Genomic DNA, 16,641 nt, shown 5'->3' with positions numbered 1-16,641 from the left:
GTATGTATATACCGGTATTACCTCTCTGGGTGTGTATGTGTATACCGGTATTACCTCTCTGGGCGTGTATGTGTATACCGGTATTACCTCTCTGGGCGTTTATGTGTATACCGCTATTACCTCTCTGGGCGTGTATGTGTATACCGCTATTACCTCTCTGGGCGTGTATATGTATACCGGTATTACCTCTCTGGGCGTGTATGTGTATACCGGTATTACCTCTCTGGGCGTGTATGTGTATACCGGTATTACCTCTCTGGGTGTGTATGTATATACCGATATTACCTCTCTGCGTGTATGTGTATACCGGTATTACCTCTCTGGGTGTGTATGCGTATACCGGTATTACCTCTCTGGGCGTGTATGTGTATACCGGTATTACCTCTCTGGGTGTGTATGTGTATACCGGTATTACCTCTCTGGGTGTGTATGTGTATACCGGTATTACCTCTCTGGGTGTGTATGTGTATACCAGTAATACCTCTCTGAGCGTGTATGTGGATACCGGTATTACCTCTCTGGGCGTGTATGTGTATACCAGTAATACCTCTCTGAGCGTGTATGTGGATACCGGTATTACCTCTCTGGGCGTGTATGTGTATACCGGTATTACCTCTCTGGGTGTGTATGTGTATACCGGTATTATCTCTCTGGGAGTGTATGTGTATACCTGTATTACCTCTCTGGGTTTGTATGTATATACCGGTATTACCTCTCTGGGTGTGTATGTGTATACCGGTATTACCTCTCTGGGCGTGTATGTGTATACCGGTATTACCTCTCTGGGCGTTTATGTGTATACCGCTATTACCTCTCTGGGCGTGTATGTGTATACCGCTATTACCTCTCTGGGCGTGTATATGTATACCGGTATTACCTCTCTGGGCGTGTATGTGTATACCGGTATTACCTCTCTGGGCGTGTATGTGTATACCGGTATTACCTCTCTGGGTGTGTATGTATATACCGATATTACCTCTCTGCGTGTATGTGTATACCGGTATTACCTCTCTGGGTGTGTATGCGTATACCGGTATTACCTCTCTGGGCGTGTATGTGTATACCGGTATTACCTCTCTGGGTGTGTGTGTGTATACCGGTATTACCTCTCTGGGCGTGTATGTGTATACCGGTATTACCTCTCTGGGCGTGTATGTGTATACCGGTATTACCTCTCTGGGTTTGTATGTGTATACCGGTATTACCTCTCTGGCTGTGTATGTGTATACCGGTATTACCTCTCTGGGCGTGTATGTGTATACCGGTATTACCTCTCTGGGTGTGTATGTGTATACCAGTATTACCTCTCTGGGTGTGTATGTGTATACCGGTATTACCTCTCTGGGCGTGTATGTATACCGGTATTACCTCTGGGCGTGTATGTGTATACCGGTATTACCTCTCTGGGCGTGTCTGTGTATACCGGTATTACCTCTCTGGGCGTGTCTGTGTATACCGGTATTACCTCTCTGGGTGTGTATGTGTATACCGGTATTACCTCTCTGGGCGTGTATGTGTATACCGGTATTACCTCTCTGGGTTTGTATGTGTATACCGGTATTACCTCTCTGGCTGTGTATGTGTATACCGGTATTACCTCTCTGGGCGTGTATGTGTATACCGGTATTACCTCTCTGGGCGTGTATGTGTATACCGGTATTACCTCTCTGGGCATGTATGTGTATACCGGTATTACCTCTGGGCGTGTATGTGTATACCGGTATTACCTCTCTGGGCGTGTCTGTGTATACCGGTATTACCTCTCTGGGCGTGTCTGTGTATACCGGTATTACCTCTCTGGGCGTGTCTGTGTATACCGGTATTACCTCTCTGGGTGTGTATGTGTATACCGGTATTATCTCTCTGGGTGTGTATGTGTATACCGGTATTACCTCTCTGGGCGTGTATGTGTATACCGGTATTACCTCTCTGGGTGTGTATGTGCATACCGGTATTACCTCTCTGGGTGTGTATGTGTATACCGGTATTACCTCTCTGGGTGTGTATGTGCATACCGGTATTACCTCTCTGGGCGTGTATGTGTATACCGGTATTACCTCTCTGGGTGTGTATGTGTATACCGGTATTACCTCTCTGGGCGTGTATGTGTATACCGGTATTACCTCTCTGGGCGTGTATGTGTATACCGGTATTACCTCTCTGGGCGTGTATGTGTATACCGGTATTACCTCTCTGGGCGTGTGTGTGTATACCGGTATTACCTCTCTGGGGGTGTATGTGTATACAGGTATTACCTCTCTGGGCGTGTATGTGTATACCGGTATTACCTCTCTGGGCGTGTATGTGTATACCGGTATTACCTCTCTGCGTGTATGTGTATACCGGTATTACCTCTCTGGGTGTGTCTGTGTATACCTGTATTACCTCTCTGGACATGTATGTGTATACCGGTATTACCTCTCTGGGCGTGTATGTGTATACCGGTATTATCTCTCAGGGCGTGTATGTGTATACTGGTATTACCTCTCCTGGACATGTATGTGTATACCGGTATTACCTCTCTGAGCGTGTATGTGTATACCGGTATTATCTCTCAGGGCGTGTATGTGTATACCGGTATTACCTCTCTGGGTGTGTATGTGTATACCGGTATTACCTCCCTGGGCGTGTATGTGTATACCGGTATTACCTCTCTGGGCGTGTATGTGTATACCGGTATTACCTCTCTGGGCGTGTATGTGTATACCGGTATTACCTCTCTGGGCGTGTATGTGTATACCGGTATTACCTCTCTGGGCGTGTGTGTGTATACCGGTATTACCTCTCTGGGCGTGTATGTGCATACCGGTATTACCTCTCTGGGTGTGTCTGTGTATACCGGTATTACCTCTCTGGGTGTGTCTGTGTATACCTGTATTACCTCTCTGGACATGTATGTGTGGGATTTCCCTGATCAGGGCTGCTGCTAGGGGGCTGGGCAACATCCTCCATCCTCATTGGCTGCTGCTGGGTAATGCAGCCAAGGAGGCGGAGTCAGAAGCCTGGGGGTGGGGTCAAGGAGAGGAGGAAACAGCATGGAGCGGAGAGAGAGGTGTGTGTGTTTCTTGAGCGTGTACGTGTGTGTGTCGAGCGCGTCGCACCTTTCATCATTGAGTCCAGTATTTTTGGAGAAGCCGCCTGGCAACCCCTACAGCCAGTAGTACCTGCTTTAATGATTCTCCCTGTTTGGCGTTACTCGCACACCCATTCTGTGCTTCCCCACCAGTACTACACTGTGTGTGTGTGTGTGTGTGTGTGTGTGTGTGTGTGTGTGTGTGTGTGTGTGTGTGTGTGTGTGTGTGTGTGTGTGTGTGTGTGTGTGTGTGTGTGTGTGTGTGTGTGTGTCGAACAAGGGGAGAGACACCCATTTGAAGGGGGGGAGAAAGTCTGAAGGGGAGAGAAAGTCTGGGAGAGGGTTGATAGAGACGGGGGGAGGAGGGGAGAGATTGGGGAATGTTGGGAAAGACTGGGGGGATATGGGGAGAGAGAGGCTGGGGGAGAGTTGGGAGAGAGACTGGGGAGGAGGGAAGACACTGGGGGGTATGGGGAGAGAGAAACTGGGGGAGGGGGAGAGAGACTGCGGAGGGGACAGAGTAAGACTGGAGGGAGAGAAGGGGTGGAGGAGAAACAAAAAGACTGGGGGAGGGGAAAAGAGAAAGTCTAGGGGGAGGAGGAGAGGGTGAGGTTGGGGGAGGGAGAGATTTGGGGAGAGAGAGAGACATTGGGGGAGAGAGAGAGACTGGGGGAAGGAGGAGAGAGAGAATTATACTTTTCAACCTTACTCCTGCTGTACAAACCAAAGTTTCTGAATGTCTCTGTGCTATATCATCCTGGATGGCCCTCTACCGACTCAAACTCAACATGGCTAAAACAGAGCTCCTCATACTTCCTCCCAAACATGGCCCTACTACCTCCTTCCACATTACTGTTGGAACTACGATCTTTCACCCAGTAGCCCAAGCACGCTGCCTAGGGGTCACACTCAACTCCTCTCTCACATTCGCCCCTCACATTCAAAACATTTCTAAAACCTGTCGCTTTTTCCTCCGCAATATAACAAAGATACGCCCTTTCCTCTGTTGCTCGACTGCTAAAACTGACTCAGGCCCTCATTCTCTCCCATCTCGACTACTGTAACCTCCTGCTCTCCGGCCTTCCTGCCTCTCACCTGTCTCCCCTACAATCTATCCTAAATGCTGCTGCCAGAATCACTCTACTCTTCCCTAGATCTGTCTCAGCATCTCCCCTCATGAAATCCCACTCCTGGCTTCCGATCAAATCCCACATCTCACACTCCATTCTTCTCCTCACTTTTAAAGCTTTACACTCTTCTGCCCCTCCTTACATCTCAGCCCTAATTTCTCGTTATGCACCATCCAGACTCTTGCGTTCTTCTCAAGGATGTCTTCTTTCTACCCCCTTTGTATCTAAAGCCCTCTCCCCCGGCTTAACCCTTTCTCACTGACTGCCCCACACCTCTGGAATGCCCTTCCCCTCAGTACCCGACTAGCACCCTCTCTATCCACCTTTAAGACCCACCTTAAGACACACTTGCTTAAAGAAGCATATGAATAGCACTGTGGATATTCTGAACACATGATACATAAAGCTTGGCCCCCTGCAGACGCACTTACCAGAACTCCCTCCTACTGTCTCTGTACGTTCTCCCTACCTACCAATTAGACTGTAAGCTCCTCGGGGCAGGGACTCCTCTTCCTTAATGTTACTTTTATGTCTGAATAACTTATTCCCATGATCTGTTATTTATATTACCTGTTATTTATTTGATTACCACATGTATTACTACTGTGTAGCGCTATGTACATTAATGGCGCTATATAAATAAAGACATACAATACAATACAATAAAGGATACTGTATAAATGGGGATTATAATATTTATGTTTTAAGTGATGTCATTTATTTTATAAATTTTATTTAAAAACATTATAGTGACCTGGTTTTACTTTTTTTCAAATCTGTCCCCGCTGTTCGGGGAATAAGAGGTACATTCTCTGCATCGGGCGGGAGCCGGCACCCTCAGCTCCATTTATCAACACACCGGAAATGTGCTTTTAATGGAAGGAGAAATATTCCGGCACTGGACGGGGGAACCAGAGACTTTCCGTGCGCCGAACGGGGTGGTCAGGGGAACCGCGCACAGCTCAGCGTCAGCAGGAAGCTTTCCCAGTGCCGACACACGCTACGGATTCAGGGTTTATTGGGGAAATAACCCAACAAATGGAGCCTGCCAGGAGCGTTCACAAACACGCTCGTTACAGAAGCCCACCGATTTCTCTCCTTTATAGGAGGTTTCCCGGGGAACTGCTTTCAGGAGCGCTCGATGCCACGCGAGAAACGGGCAGATCAATGCAATAGGTCAACATTTTTTTTTAAATAAACAGCTATAATTTTCAAAGGCTCAATAACCTTTAAAGTAACTTTGTCTGGACCACGGAAGAAATGTGATGTGCTGCGTTTTACCTGGGGATCCTCCATTCAATCCACTTACGTAGTGTGGCTGATGATGGATTTATAATTACAGCCAAACTATCAATTTACCTGCGGCATTCAGATCTCACAAACAGTCTTATCACCGAAAGACATTGGGTAAAGATTGTAAAAAATAAATAAACAATAACAAAGGTTATGTTGGCGGTGGAAATGTTAAACTTTGAAAAATAATGTGCAGCAAAGAGAAATATCATTTGTGAGCAGATTCACACGTCTCAGACAGGTCTGCACTTCCCCATTATCTCTCCCCTGCAGCCAGGGATTCTGGGTAATGACATGCAGATGATTACATAGTGTCACTCTACAGTATGCCACATCCATTTTAACACACACAGCCCAAAAAGCTAGGTAGGTTGCCAAAATCTCATTCACTTTAACTCCCTGCTCGCAAAGTCTTCCTTTTAAAGATGGGATCCGTTAAATATGGCCGCCTTGACCACAGCGGCTTTACTGGTGCCGCGGCTGAACATGAGAAGTTTTGTTGAGAGGGAAGTTACACAGGTTTTTTATTTTAAAATATAAAAAGGGGTATTTGGGAAGCGGTTTATGAATTATATATGAGGAATGTACACGTCGACTGACAATAGTTTTTTCCTGTAGGGTAATAAGACTCCCAGCCTGTACAAAGACTCCCACAGCAGTTAATTACAAAAACCTAATTAAAGTCTGTAATAGAGTGTAATTGAATCAGATAAATATATGGGTTGAATACCAAGTCCGATTTTGTGCTACGCGGCGTCTTAATATTTCTGGGGGAGCGGAGATGTCTAACTCTGATTCTAGATTTTCCGCCATGTTTTGGGATCACAGGAAATGAGTGTTTACTGAATATTTGGGAATATTGGGGGGCCTTATGCAAATAGGGATAAGAAGCTGTTGGTTCATAGTTATGGCTAATAAGAGGAGTTATAGGGAGCGGTTATATGGGGTAAGAGGAGGAGTTATAGGGAGCGGTTATATGGGGTAATAGGAGGAGTTATAGGGAGCGGTTATATGGGGTAAGAGGAGGAGTTATAGGGAGCGGTTATATGGGGTAATAGGAGGAGTTATAGGGAGGGGTTATATGGGGTAATAGGAGGAGTTATAGGGAGAGGTTATATGGGGTAATAGGAGGAGTTATAGGGAGGGGGTATATGGGGTAATAGGAGGAGTTATAGGGAGGGGTTATATGGGGTAATAGGAGGAGTTATAGGGAGCGGTTATATGGGGGAAGAGAAGGAGTTATAGGGAGTGTTTATATGGGGTAAGAGGAGGAGTTATAGGGAGAGGTTATATGGGGGAATAGGAGGAGTTATTGGGAGAGGTTATATGGGATAATAGGAGGAGTTATAGGGAGCGGTTATATGGGGTAAGAGGAGGAGTTATAGGGAGCGGTTATATGGGGTAAGAGGAGGAATTATAGGGAGCGGTTATATGGGGTAATAGGAGGAATTATAGGGAGCGGTTATATGGGGTAATAGGAGGAGTTATAGGGAGCGGTTATATGGGGTAAGAGGAGGAATTATAGGGAGCGGTTATATGGGGTAATAGGAGTTACATGACACACCTAATATAAAGAAATTAATCCAATTCTGTTTCGGTTCATGATGTTTTCACACTTTCTTTCTGCTCGATCCTCCTCAGATAACAATCTGCTTCAAACGAGTTTATTATATTTATTTACGGCTCCGCCACAAGCAGAAAATATCTGTCAGAACCACACATTTTTTTCACTCAATGCTTTGCCTAAAAGGACCCTCAGAATATTCCCTCACAGAGCCCCTCCCCCCCCCTTTGTCACATTCATTCTTTCCCCGGAGACCAAACAGCCCAAATACTTAAAGTACATGTCTCCAATACAAAGAGCACACTATACACAGGGGTATATGACTGATGGATGCCAGACACCCAGATTCTTACATTGCTCCGTCTGCACAGTTCTAGCCAGAATCCCAAAGCCAAACTGTAATGATGAGCCCACACACAATGTGTCCGCTGTCACCCGTGTGACAGTGTTTGCAAATGTTTAGTGACAAAAATGAATGAGGGAAAAAAAAAGGTCTTGCAAATCAGAGAGGCAGACACGGGAACAGGCGGACACGGGAACGGGGACACAGGGACACACGGACAGGCAAACATGCGGACACAGGGACAGGCAAACATGTGGACACGCAAATATGCGGACACAGGGACAGGCAGACATGTGGACACGCAAACATGCGGACACGCAGGCATTTGGACACATGGACACAGGAACAGGCAGGCATGCGGACACAGGGACAGGAAGACATGCGGACACGGGAACAGGCAGGCATGTGTACAGAGGGACAGGCAGACATGCGGATACAGGGACACGCGGACATGTGGACCACGGACATGGGGATAGGCAGATATGCCGACATGCTGACACAGGAACAGGCAGCCACGGGGACAGACAGACATGGGGACAGGCAGACACGGGGACACAGGAACAGGCAGACACAGGGACACGGGGACAGGCAGACACGGGGACACAGGAACAGGCAGACATGGGGACAGGCAGACACGGGGACAGGCAGACACAGGGACACAGGAACAGGCAGACATGGGGACAGGCAGACACGGGGACACAGGAACAGGCAGACATGGGGACAGGCAGACACAGGAACAGGCAGACATGGGGACAGGCAGACACGGGGACACAGGAACAGGCAGACACAGGGACAGGCAGACATGGGGACGGGGACACAGGAACAGGCAGACACGGGGACAGGCAGACACAGGGACACGGGGACAGGCAGACACGGGGACAGGCAGACACGGGGACACAGGAACAGGCAGACACTGAGACACAGGAACAGGCAGACACTGGGACAGGCAGACACGGGGACACAGGAACAGGCAGACACTGGGACACAGGAACAGGCAGACATCGGGACAGGCAGACACAGGGACAGGTAGACACGGGGACAGGTAGACATCGGGACAGGCAGACACGGGGACAGGCAGACACAAGGACAGGCAGACACAAGGACAGGCAGAAATGGGGACACGCTGATCCTTCGCCGCGCCCGCTTCGCCACTGGACACTTGGCCGTCGCCTGTTTTGCTAATAAAGTAAATTCATATAAGGGTTTTAGCAGTTTGGGTAAGGGACTAAGGTAAGGGGTTAAGGTTTTCAGGGTAAGGGGTTAGGGACTCTAGGGTAAGGGGTTAGGGATTAGGGAAAGGGGTTAAGGTTTTCAGGGTAAGGGAAAGGGGTTAAGGTTTTCAGGGTTAGGGATTAGGGTAAGGGGTTAAGGTTTTTAGGGTACTGGTAGCGTTAGTATTAGGGGTTAAGATTAAGGGGTTTTAGGGTAAGGTTAGGGGCTAACCTTTGCAGTGAGATGTCCCCGCGGCAAGGTGTGTGGCGGCTAAACACCGGCAGCGACATTTACGCAGGAAAACGACCGCAAACCCAAAGTCCAAGACCGACAAAGCAACGTCATTACATAAACAGAATGACATATAGATACAGGGTAATGAGGGTCCTGATCCGGGGAGCTTGCAATCTATAGGGGATAAGGGACAATGTTCAAACAAAAGGTAAAGTGGCTGCTCATTGTGGGACAGAGTATACATTAGGATGGAGTATGGTCCGGCCAAAAAAGCTGTTCCCATTAAGGTTTGGGGGTGTGTAAGTTAGGGGGTGTTAGATAGCAGGGAGTTTGGTCCGGCCGCACAGCTGATCCCATTAAGGTTTGGGGGTGTGGAAGTTAGGGGGTGTTAGATAGCAGGGAGTTTGGTCCGGCCGCACAGCTGATCCCATTAAGGTTTGGGGGTGTGGAAGTTAGGGGGTGTTAGCAGCGAGGCTGCAGCACTTGGTTATAATCCGGACAGCTAGTTCTCAGCTGCCAAACGCTTCTCCGAGACGCGCTCATCATTCACTTAACGACCATCCAGCCATTGAAGACGGAATCTTGATTTTCAGAGTGGACCGTTCATTGTTTGCACAGCTCAGCTCTGCCACCTGCTAGTCACTCTCAGCACTTCTACTCTCGCTCTCTCTTTCCCTCTGTCTCTCTCTCTCCCCCTCCTCTCTCTGCTCCTCTCTATCTCTCTTCTTCTCTTCCTCTCTCTCTGCTCCCCCCCTCTCTCTGCCTTTCTCTCTGCTCTCCTCTCTCTGCCTCTCCCTCTCTCTGCCTCTCCCTCTCTCTCTTCCCCCATCTCTCTGCCTCTCTCTCTGCATCTCTCTCTCTGCTTCTCTCTTCCTCCCTTTCTCTCTTCCTTTCTCTCTCCTCTTCTCCCTGCCGCGCTCTCTCTCTCTCTCTGCCCCCTTTCTCTCTCTGTTCTTCTCTCTCTGTCTTCATCTCTCTCTCTCTCTCTCTCTCTCTCTCTCTCTCTCTCTCTCTCTCTCTCTCTCTCTCTCTCTCTCTCTCTCTCTCTCTCTCTCTCTCTCTCTCTCTCTCTCTCTCTCTCTTCATCTCTCTCCCCCTCCCTCTCTCTCTCCCCCCCCCTCTCTCTCTCTCCCCCTCTCTCTCTCCCCCCTCTCTCCCTCTGCCCCTGTCTCCCTCTGCCCCTCCCTCTGTCTCTCTCTCTCTCTCTCTCTCTCTATATATATATATATATATATATATATATAACCAGTGGTTGACAAATCACCAAAAAACCTACTCGCCACACAAAAAAATCTACTCGCCACCTAGTACCAAACGTGTGCTGCTTGGGCCAATATTTACTCGCCTGGGGGTTAAATCCACTCGCCCGGGGCGAGCAAATGTATAGATTTGTCGAACACTGTATATAACCATTCGCTGACAAACACTTTGTGGTAGGCCCAGTAGTTGGCAGTGAAGGGGTTAATCTGTTTAGTGCTACTGGGTTAATAGGCCAAGAAATTCTCTAAGTCTTGCAAAAAAAACCTAAAAATTAAAATGCCCCAGGGGAAGGAGCCCCGGGGGAAGAAGCCCCAGGAGAAGGAGCCCCAGGAGAAGTAGCCCCAGGAGAAGGAGCCCCAGGGGAAGGAGCCCCAGGAGAAGGAGCCCCAGGGGAAGGAGCCCCAGGAGAAGGAGCCCCAGGAGAAGGAGCCCCAGGAGAAGGAGCCCCAGGAGAAGGAGCCCCAGGGGAAGGAGCCCCAGGAGAAGGAGCCCCAGGAGAAGGAGCCCCAGGGGAAGGAGCCCCAGGGGAAGGAGCCCCAGGGGAAGGAGCCCCAGGAGAAGGAGCCCCAGGGGAAAGAGCCCCAGGAGAAGGAGCCCCAGGGGAAGGAGCCCCAGGAGAAGGAGCCCCAGGGGAAGGAGCCCCAGGAGAAGGAGCCCCAGGAGAAGGAGCCCCAGGGGAAGGAGCCCCAGGGGAAGGAGCCCCAGGAGAAGGAGCCCCAGGAGAAGGAGCCCCAGGGGAAGGAGCCCCAGGGGAAGGAGCCCCAGGAGAAGGAGCCCCAGGAGAAGGAGCCCCAGGAGAAGGAGCCCCAGGGGAAGGAGCACCAGGGGCAGGAGCCCCAGGGGAAGGAGCCCCAGGGGAAGGAGCCCCAGGAGAAGGAGCCCCAGGAGAAGGAGCCCCAGGAGAAGGAGCCCCAGGGGAAGGAGCCTCAGGGGAAGGAGCCCCAGGGGAAGGAGCCCCAGGAGAAGGAGCCCCAGGAGAAAGAGCCCCAGGATAAGGAGCTCCAGGAGAAGGAGCCCCAGGGGAAGGAGCCCCAGGGGAAGTAGCCCCAGGGGAAGGAGCCCCAGGAGAAGGAGCCCCAGGGGAAAGAGCCCCAGGGGAAGGAGCTCCAGGGGAAGGAGCCCCAGGGGAAGGAGCCCCAGGGGAAGGAGCCCCAGGAGAAGGAGCCCCAGGAGAAGGAGCCCCAGGGGAAGGAGCCCCAGTGATCCCCAGGGAGTAAAGACTCTAACGACAACACCGAGTGTGAATCAGCGGTTCAATTCCTGGTGTCGGCTCCTTGTGACCTTGGGCAAGTCACTATATCTCCCTGTGCCTCAGGAACCAAAATCATAGATTGTAAGCTCTGCGGGGCAGGGTTAGGGTTACAATCCTATGTGCTGTGTACCGCTATGCTGTAATTGTGATGCCCCATTGGGAGAAAATATATGGAATAAAGTTATTATAATTATTAAATTAGTTCATGCTATAGGTTCTATGTATTGTGGCAAAAAGTCTGCACCATGTATGTCAGAGGTCAAAATCCCCTAAAAAACAAATATCTTTTTCTTTGTTACAACTGTAACAATTTTCTGGGTGCCAGAATTGCCAAATTTTCGCTTTGACACGTACGCCACTCGTACGAAATATTCTGCCCTTCCAGTCATTTTGAAAGCTTTTTCTTTCTAAAAATTTTTTTTTTTTAAATTGCTGCACTGCAGGGGTTAAGGAACCGTTCCCCCAAACCATTATATTCACGTGAACAATTTGGAACCGGTTAGACAGACGCAGAACTTGAAAACCAGACAGTAATTATTAAAGACTGCGGCACGATAAGACGAGTCCCTCATCAATATTCCCGATCTGTGTACTAACAGGAAAACAGGGTTTTATTGGGATCATATTGTGGATTTATTGCAGCTGTGGAACTCAAAGGAACTGAAGAATGAAAGAGACCAGGGAGTGATATCAGAGTAACGCTGTCGGAGAGGGTTCGGAGCGGGCTTCAAAGTGAGCTACTACACCACATAATGACACTTAAAAGTTCCAGAGCCGACGCATAAATATCCATTGGAAAAAACGCTGCGTGCCGCAGCCTACCGCATCATTACCGGCGTCCCCAAGCTGTACGCTGCGAAGTTCAAATCTTGTCTAGTGCAGGGAAGCTGCTTCAAGTGTGCAGCATAAGGTCATGTCTATAGCAGGACCCGCTGCTTCCGCGCTCCTCCACCCCAAGTGGTGTAACCCCCTCCCCCCCCAAAGTAAGTTATGGAGAGTATCAAAGTGATACAAACCCTCCACCGCAGTGTACAGGAAATAAAAATATCACGTTGTGAGCACATTCACCTGTCTAAGAGAGGTCTGCCACCCTGCCCTTCCCCGTTATCTCTTGGCAAGCAGTGCTTTCACTGCAGCTGGGGATTCTGGGTAATGACATGCAATTGAGCCCTCACAGCGTTACTTTTCGTTTCTTATCCATTTTCACATGGGACCCCTATAAACTTATACCTGCCGCATTACACAGTTTTTCATCACACCCTGGGTTACAGAAGTGCCGAGCCAGTAACCCTACTCACAGACAGCTTTCGCACCCTCTTGGTCTCATCACTAGGAGGATAGTTATACTGGCTATGCCATGTGAAGCTGGTAGTGGCTAAAAAAGTGACAAAAATCTCCCCTATGAGCACAGTCTCAGACAGGTCTGCCACCCGGACCTTCCCCATTATCTCTTCACATATAGCGCTTCCACTGCAGCCAGGGACTCTGGGTAATGACATGCACACGAGCACTCACAGTGCTGCTGTACTCACAAGGGATATACGTTGTGATCACTTTTGATGGAGGGAGTGCAGGAGGTCATTTGTGAGCGTACTAAAGAGGCGAGTGCCCAAATGACACATGCAGATCTCTCTAGCATTTGCTGAGTGCAACTAAGTAATTATACTCCCGGCTATTGTTTAGACCTAATTAAGAGTTTGTCAATTAATCTGCGCAGCGCTGACAGCTTCCCCGTTATATGCAAATGAGCAGAAAGGGGGGTTTGTTTTATGCAGATTGAAAGACCCCGCTCCTCTCTGACACAGCAGCAAATGAAACCCAATTTATGATCAATTAGAGCCGGGGTGGTCAACGCCAGTCCTCAAGGGCCACCAACAGGTCAGGTTTTCATGACATCCCTGCTTCAGCACGGTTGGCTCAGTCGAAGCCTGAGCCACTGATTGAGCCACCTGTGCTGAAGCAGGGACTGATTGAGCTACCTGTGCTGAAGCAGGGACTGAGCCACCTGTGCTGAAGCAGGGACTGATTGAACCACCTGTGCTGAAGCAGGAACTGATTGAGCTACCTGTGCTGAAGCAGGGACTGACTGAGCCAGCTGTGCTGAAGCAGGGACTGATTGAGCCACCTGTGCTGAAGCAAGGACTGATTAAGTGACCTGTGCTGAAGTAGGGACTGATTGAGCCACGTGTGCTGAAGCTGGGATATCCAGAAAACCAGACCTGTTGGTGGCCCTTGAGGACTGGAGCCAAATTGTTGAGGTGTTTTTTTGCCTGTTAGAACAGTTACAGAACAGCCAGCGGCAGCTTCAATTCCCTATCACGCTGGGAAATCTCCAAATCACATCAATACAAATTGCAAAACAGGCGCGTTTCTTTCCACCTTGCTTGTAAATGACCCGGCGTGGGGAAGTCCAGCAGAGATATCCGCCTGGGAGAATTGCAACATGTACTTGTTGGCCGAGTTGGTTTTTAACCCCTTCCCTGCCAGAGGGGGGGGGTCAGTGACACTCTTAGAGTGTAATCTCTTCGGGGCGGGGGGCTCCTTTACCTAATGTTACTGTTATGTCTGAAGCGCGTATTCCCATAATATTCTGTCACGTGTTATTGCTGCTGTGAAGCACTGTGTACACGGCGCTATATAAATAAAGATATACATACGTACACACTGCACAGCGGTGACAGAAGATTGGGTTCACATTTGACCAGCGGAGTCGGAAGTTTGAATCCAATGACCGCGATTGAGGTTCTCCTCACCCACAATGGCAGGACACATTCAAACAAACAGCACCAGAATAGGAATCCCATTGGAGTTGTCCCTTGATAAATCCGGTGCAGTTATCTGGCACTGTTTAGTAAATAACCCCTGAAAGATTCACTGGTCTGAGCTCTTTTCTTTTTTTTGCACCACACAGCTTCATAGGCTTGTCCCTGAGTGCACTGTCCAGTCAAGAGCTTGAGTCAATGACCCATCTGAAGGTAAGTCTACATTTACTGGACTGTCGCAGGTCCATCAGTAGCCAGTCACAACACTGGCAGTGTGACTCCCCTTGCAGATTTTGGGCACCACTCCTTAGAAAATACGTTATGGAACTAGAGAGAGTGCAGAGAAGAGCCACCAAATTAATAAAGGGGATGGACAATCTATCTTATGAGGAGAGGCTAGCTAAATTAGATTTATTTACATTAGAAAAGAGGCATCTAAGAGGGGATATGATAACTATATACAAATATTCGGGGTCAATACAAGGAGCTTTCAAAAGAACTATTCATCCCACGAGCAGTACTAATGACTCGGGGCCATCCCTTAAGGTTGGAGGAAAGGAGATTTCTCCAGCAACAAAGGAAAGGGTTCTTTACATTAAGGGCAGTTAAAATGTGGGATTCATTACCCATGGAGACTGTGATGGCAGATACAATAAATATGTTCAAAAAAGGTTGGACATCTCTTTAGAAAGAAAAGGTATACAGGGATATACCAAATAAGTATACATGGGAAAAATGTTGACCCAGGGAGTAATCTGATTGTTATTACTGGGGCCAGGAAGGAATTTAATTTCCCGCTTATGGGAAAACCAGTCCAGAATCAGGTTTCTGTGGAGCACACATGGATACTGTACATGGGGAACTCTTCTTCCTCCCGTACAATGATACTGATTATCTCTGCAGACCCCTGGCATCCTATTTGCATACGTATTTGTTTCACATATTGCGGGTCGCTTTGGTATATTATTTTCTGCCAGTATTTGCCTTGTTTATATTGTTTTATTGGTAGTATTCATATTGAAACTATGGTTTTTTTCAGCCATCGCTTATAGGATTTTTGGGTCTTCCTTTGGATCTTAATGGGAGCATGGCCCCTATTTCATTTCACTTGAACCTCAATCTGCGCAGGGCAAATTCGGAAACATTTTCCAGTCCCACCTTGTCTTGTACCTATTTCCAGTAGCGTGTGAGTCTCTATCCCAGGGACAATGAGCCTGATGAGAAAACTGATTCAAATTGTCCCCAGTGATTGCAACAGAAACCACAAAAGCCGCAAGGAGCAAAATATCAATAGCTCTCTCCACACTGGGAATGTATGGAACAGAAAGCAAGGCTTTGAATATGCGTTGTGCGTGCATTGATGGTGGGTGGGGGGGGGGGGTGTTGGCAGTGAATGGGTGTAGCCCCTTGGATGCCAAGGGGTTCATGTGAGAAGCAAGAATGACAATACTTCATTCAGCGACATCTGTACGGTGTGGGATTTTGTGAAGGGTTTGTGGTTGACACGCCACCAGTGGGCTGTTGTCAGTAAGAAATAAGGCAGGGGGTTCTCAACTTCGGACCCCCGTCCCAATAGGTCAGGCTTTCAGGATATCCCTGCTTCAGCACAAGTTGCTCAATCAGTGGCTCAGTCTTTTTAAGGATATTGCTGCGGCTCAATCAGTGGCTCAGTGGACTGAGCCACTAATTGAGCTACCTGTGCTGAAGCAGGGATATCCTGAAAACCTGTTGGGGGGTCTTGAGGGCTGCAGCTGAAAACCTTTGCACTGGTAGTGTTGCAACAGTTAACATTACCAGTAATAATCTATTGACTGGATCCTCTGAGGCTGAGCTGATAACAGAGAAGGATTGAGTTCATTCTCCTTATTTCTATTGCATATGATGGTTAAATATTTCCTCTTTGCAAACCCAGATTACCCATCGCCCTTAATATGGCTTTGCATCCACTTACACAGAGAAGAGTTCAATATGCACTTAGTACTGTATAGATTATATACACCATGCCTTCTATATGTAAATACACTGCGCATAGCACTTTGCAATAAATCAGTTACAAGACAGGCATTTGAAATGTGAAGTATATCATGTAGTCTGAGCCTGTTTTGCATACACCAGCTGGAGAAATTGGATGTGTACTCAATAACTGCATCTACTAATTCAGATGAAATACAGAACTGCCACACTTGGTTGGCCAGAATCTCAGGACCAAAAGGCATTTATTTTGACATTAAGAAGAAGAAAACCTTGGTTATAAATGCCATGCATATTACACTTCATTAAGACATAATTACAAGTGCATATCAGAAGAAAGAAATGCACATTTGCTATTCCTTTCAGCAATCTTTCAGATGTCTAGGGGAAGGAATTAGCCCTGACTCGCTGATCTGAATAAAATACCAGATGTGTCTTTAAAGACAAAATATCAAGGTTTAAAAAAAGCATGAAGCTGAGAGCTGGGATTACTTGGCATTCTGCTTTGGTGTGAATTTCAACAAGGTCTGGCCAGTTTCCAGGCTGT

The 16,641-nt window shown here is 48.3% G+C and overlaps 1 protein-coding gene across 1 annotated transcript in view; it reads right to left on the bottom strand.

The window, feature by feature from the left end:
- Window positions 1-16,641, bottom strand: part of OLFM3 (olfactomedin 3) — a 148,566-nt gene that overhangs the window by 130,665 nt on the left and 1,260 nt on the right. The window lies entirely within an intron of this gene.

Source organism: Ascaphus truei, chromosome 10, assembly GCF_040206685.1.
Source record: "Ascaphus truei isolate aAscTru1 chromosome 10, aAscTru1.hap1, whole genome shotgun sequence".
In the NCBI taxonomy this organism is placed as follows: Eukaryota; Metazoa; Chordata; class Amphibia; order Anura; family Ascaphidae; genus Ascaphus; species Ascaphus truei.
The sequence above is the reverse complement of the archived record's forward strand: the minus strand, read 5'-3'. Positions and strand labels throughout refer to the sequence as shown.